The sequence below is a fragment of the Triticum dicoccoides genome, chromosome 7A (assembly GCF_002162155.2).
Source record: "Triticum dicoccoides isolate Atlit2015 ecotype Zavitan chromosome 7A, WEW_v2.0, whole genome shotgun sequence".
Classification (NCBI taxonomy): Eukaryota; Viridiplantae; Streptophyta; class Magnoliopsida; order Poales; family Poaceae; genus Triticum; species Triticum dicoccoides.
The window spans coordinates 692727635-692733414 of record NC_041392.1 but is presented as its reverse complement, the minus strand read 5'-3'; positions in this window follow the sequence as shown (position 1 = coordinate 692733414).

The following is a 5780-nucleotide window of genomic DNA, read 5'->3' as shown; positions in this document are numbered from 1 at the left end:
TAAATGATTTTTGGAAAAAACAAAGAGCAAACTACGAGGCAGCTACAGTTCAAATTTGACCCGCTTCCTACTGAATCGACGGGAATTTGTCTTTTTCACCAGAGGTGGATAAAAACTGTTTACACCCAACCATTTGGTCAATTGTGCATTAAATATGGCCTAGTATTTTAGAAAAATGATTTGGTCCAATTTTGCAACAATTATTTGGTAGGTCCTTCACAAAAAATCACCTTTTGGGCACTAAAAAATGGAAAATGGTTTTTTCGTCCAAAGAAAATGAAAACTTCCTTATGCAACATTGTTTGCCATTCCAATATGCACCCTTGTGCACAATATGAGATCATTTGAACAAACTATGCCATGGATGTGGCCATAAGATTGATCATTTGTCTTGAAAGCCATTGATCTCCACACATGATAGCTCGTTTCTGAGAACACTTTTTTAAAATAATTGGTGTATTACAAGTTTATTATTTTTCCTGGGAACTTGGTCACATATAATGACACAGTGCGAAGGTTTCCCAATTTTTTGATTTTTTTGAAATTTTTATGCCCGTTTCAAAATGCAGTCAAAACGGCGGGAATGACCGTTCCTAGCTAGTGGTTGAATCTTGGAATTTTTTTTGGTGTTTCTCTGATTAAATAGATACTTATGTACCTAGAAATGATTTTTTGGAAAAAATAAAGAGCAAACTACGAGGCAGCTACAGTTCAAATTTGACCCGCTTCCTACTGAATCGACGGGAATTTGTCTTTTTCACCAGAGGTGGATAAAAACTGTTTACACCCAACCATTTGGTCAATTGTGCATTAAATACGGCCTAGTATTTTAGAAAAATGATTTGGTCCAATTTTGCAACAATTATTTGGTAGGTCCTTCACAAAAAACCTCCTTTAGGGCACTAAAAATGGAAAATGGTTTTTTCGTCCAAAGAAAATGAAAACTTCCTTGTGCAACATTGTTTGCCATTCCAATATGCACCCTTGTGCACAATATGAGATCATTTGAACAAACTATGCCATGGATGTGGCCATAAGATTGATCATTTGGCTTGAAAGCCATTGATCTCCACATGTGATAGCTCGTTTCTGAGAACACTTTTTTAAAATAATTGCCGTATTACAAGTTTGTTATTTTTCCTAGGAACTTGGCCACATATAATGACACAATGCGAAGGTTTCCCGATTTTTTGATATTTTTGAATTTTTTATGCCCATTTCAAAATGCGGCCAAAACGGCGTGAATGACCGTTCCTAGCTAGTGGTTGAATCTTGGAATTTTTTTGGTGTTTCTATGATTAAATAGATACTTATGTACCTAGAAATGATTTTTGGAAAAAATAAAGAGCAAACTATGAGGTAGGTGCAGTTCAAATTTGATCGGCGGAAATTTGTCTTTTTCACGAGAGGTGAATCAAAAACTTTTCAGACCCAACAATTTGGTCAATTATGCATTAAATATGTCCTAATATTTTATAAAATTGATTTGGTCCAATTTTACAACATATATATTGTAGGTCCTTCATAAAAAAACTCATTTTGAGCACTTGCAAAATGAAAAATGAATATTTAGTCATCTACGACCAATTTTTTAGTTAACTACGACCAATTTAGTTGGTCATGACATCATACACGTGTACTGCATTTTGATTGGTCCGTGGACGTTTCACGCGGATCATGAATGGAACACCATTGGATGCTCGTGGATCCAACGACAGTCCTCACCCCAAGCCCACCTAAGCCAAAACCCTAACTCTCCTAAGTCCTCCTGGACTTTTTCCATCCACCCCCCCGCCCGCCTCCTTTCTTTCTCCCCTCGCTCTCTTCTCCTTCGTATCTCCCCTCCCCTGCGCCGCACGCCCGCGCCCTCACCTCCTCCATGATCGCCGGAGACCCCCACCCCCTCCTCTACCCCACCACCGCTGGCGCCCCCACCTTCTCCTTCTTTCCCAAGCGTCCAAAACCCTAGCCCGCGGCGCAGCCATGGCGACCGAGCTCTGGATCCGCGGGCTGGAGGTGCAGCACCGGATGCGCCGTCGACGACGTCCACGCGATCCTCCCTCCCCTCCCCTGCGTCGTCCGCCTCCTCCCTCCCTTCCCCTACGCTGCCTCCCTCCACCCTCGCGGTCCGATTCAAATCCATCCTCGCGGGGGAGATCTGATCGATCTGGTCCAGGGCGCCGCCATCATGCACCACCACCACCAGCTGGACCAGTGGCTCGCCGGCGGCGTGGGCGAGGTGCTGTGCCTGACCAAGTCCGCCCCCTGCTCCCCCGTCAAACCGGCAGCGGCTTGGGCGTGGTGCTGTGCCCGACCAAGTCCGCCCCCTGCTCTCCCGTCAAGCCAGCGGTGGCATCCGTGCGGCGCGCACACTCCGACTCCTTCCATGCCTCAAATTCTTGATACTGGCTCGGCCACCTCTGATTCTCCCAGTTTGCTGCCTTGCCTTGCAGATGTGGGAGCGCAAGGGCGAGGTCGGTGTCTTCTCCAGGCGCGGCTCCCAGTAGCCGGCGTGGTGGACGCTGCTCGCGGTCGACCTGCACTACCTCCTCTCTCTCCAGCCCGCCGTCTGCTGCTCCCACGCCGTCTAAGCGAATTGTGAGTACTTTTTTCTGCTGGATCAGTTCAGTCGATCCATGTCCAATTGTCGATGGCGAAGAAGGAAAACCCATAGAGAATCTGTTTTGTAAGTAATGGGAATTGGGACCTATCAACTGAGTTATGATTTTGTCCCGTCCAAACATGGAGATTAGTGACTGTGTAGTTGCAGAAACGACCCAAAGTCTGACAGTACGAATGTGTGGTTCAGAATTCATATACCAGCAGAAGCTTTCACTTCTTCTTTGTTGTCCCTGCAGAAATGGCCTTGCTAGTGTAAAGATTAACATGGAGGCTCGATCCACATGAGGATCCCCTTAAGCTTGAGTGCCTAGCTATAGATTCCGGCAATGGAGTCCAGCATCATGCTTGTGATAAGCTGGTTTATTGTCTCTGTTGGATGGACATCATTATCTTGTTCATGCAAATACTTGCTAGGTTTTACATGTTCATGCAAATGCGATGTGAAACTGGTCATCTTGTTCATGCAAATCTAGACTTGGTAAATGTGTTAGGCTCGTCCATCAATGTCAGTAAATGTGTTGTGGTCTGTGCATGTCTATAGATTTTTTAATTCTGTTGGCTGTTGCAACACCTGTCCTGGTACTTGTGATGAAACCAACAATTAACTTGCTAACCTCTTACAGTGTTCAATCATATTTTCATTCTTAAATTTCAGTGTTCAATTTCAGATTATACAAACTGGAAGTGTCTGTTCTTTTTCTTTTTGAAGTAGGGAGGTTCTTGATAGCAGTGTGGTAAGCCAAACATTAACTTTGTGATGCTTCCAGTAGACCACTAGCATGCATGTTTTGGGTAATCAATTTAGCTGCTCTGCCGTGTAAATTGAAAGTGAAGAAACCTGATAAGTAATCCCCAGGTGCATGGTTGTATACCTAATCTGATATGCTTTTAAACTGTACCTGGGTACTAAACCCAAGTTAAGTATACCTGAGTATTCTCACGCGTGCGCATAATATGCTGGATAGATAGCTCATGGTTTGTTCCTGTATCGTTCTTGCTAAATGGGTAGCTCATGGTTCCGTGTAGCAGAATATGTTTACATTTTCTGGGGTACCCTTTTTTACTCTGAATAAGCAACAGAAGTGCTCAACATCCATCATGCATAACCCTGAACATTTATGGTCTCTGTTGATATGTCTTGCTGTGTACGTATAGTGCTTGTACATGCATGGTTGTGTTTCGTAGGTGTAGGGTAACTTTTACTGCACAAGTTAACTTGAGACTGGTTAATTTTTTTTGAAAGATGTGATGTCTTGCAGTGTCTGCGACAAGAGGGGAGGACTGCTTTGCAATCTCAATGTACCCTGTTCATCAGAGACAACATCTCCGTGGGCGCCTCCGTGCACTCTTTGGGCAGCTCGGAGCCATGCTGTCAGACCTCTTCACCAACTAGACCATCTACACCAACAAGGTGGGTGCATCTCCAACCAATTCTGCAGCGGTAGCAGCACCAGCAGTACTTCGTTTTGAAAATCCGTCGAGTTTCTGACACTGTCAACATGGCTGGAATGCATGTAGGCGGCGGTGCTGGTGACGCTGCTGTTCGTGATCGCCGTCAACCTGGCGATCGGCATCCTGCCGCACATGATGCACCCGACGCCATGGAGTACCTCACGGCGTGCTCGCCTCCCCCAGCATCCCGATCTCAACGAGCCTAGCGGCCGCCGTCCTTGTCCTGCTCGAGGAGCAGGAGGAGGAGGGGCGCATCTAGCCAGCCACAAAGGGCCTGCTTTGTACCACCACATCATCGGCCTTCTGCAGCATCGAGTTCAATATGTCAGGTGACCCTTCCTATCCCGTCTAATATGATGGTCAATAGTTGCTTGTAGATGAATGATGAAGTGTTGCTATGAATGTGAATGAGTAGCCACAAGTCTGTTTGCATCATTGCCATAGCTAGTGAATGAGCAGTGACAAGTCTATTTGCGTCACTGCCATAGTTACCTGAATACAAATGAGCAGCCAATAGTCTGTCTGTACTGTCACATTGCCATCAATAGCTACCAATCACTGTAGATAAATAGAATTTCCCCAAAACTATGTGGGAAATTTGGCTAACCTTGTTGAATCAGATATCATTCTGACACCTGATTAGCATATCACTTGTCTATGTTCAGTTAAGAGTATTCAGTTTAGATGCAGATTTAGTCAACACTTTGGATCAACATTCAGTTTAGATGCAGATACAGTCAACACTAGGTATCAATACATGTTTGCTGTCAATTCTTGCTTATAAGTTATTGGATCCCTCATTGGCTACTGTTTGATGATCTGTACAGATTCTTATTCTTATATGTTCATTCTTGTTTTTTGCACAGGTGAAGTGCCAATCCAAGTTCGAAGCTGTGAAGCATATCAACAAAGACTAGCATATTATGTGTTGTAAATGTAGGCAGTAGTAGGCTTATCTGGGCTGTAGTATACTGTAATGTTTGTAATAGACTAATGCCGTGTTGTTTTGGACGAATTTCATTTGCTATTTGGATTGTTTGAAATAATGATTGTGTATTGAATACCTGTCAAATGGAAAACTGACAAGGGGGTCCAAGTTATAATAGTTGTTTGACAGATTTTGAAATTTTTGATGTGTGGGATCAATTTTATGATAAGCATGACAAGTGGGACCAATCTGATTGGTGGGACCAGTGGCAAAAAAAGGACGAAAATAAAATATCAATAGACTGTAAAAGGCTGCATCTTAGAAAAAAAAGGCCTAATTAATGGCCCAAGCCCATGTAGCTAGCAAAAATTAACAAGAAAAAAATACAGTAAAAAGGCCGAATTGTTGGGCTAGGCCCATGTAGAAAATCGAATTGGACCGGGCTGAATCTTGTGCCACGTCAGATTGCCACGCTGGATGCCTACGTGGCCTGGGGAGGTAGCTAGTGACCAAAACGCCACAGTAGATGTATTTTGGTCATAAACGTCTTCGACCATTCCAGAAGAAAGGTCGCTATAGTCAGTTTATGACGGCCAGCTTTTGACCTTATGTTTTTGGTCACAAAAAGGTCACAAATGGAAATTTGTGACCATTCAGTGACCAATAGTGGTGGTCACAAGTTGACATATTTCTTGTAGTGCTAGTAAGAGAACTAAACAACACTATATAAATGGTACTTGCACACAGAGAACAAATCCTCGCAACCCAACGCATAAGA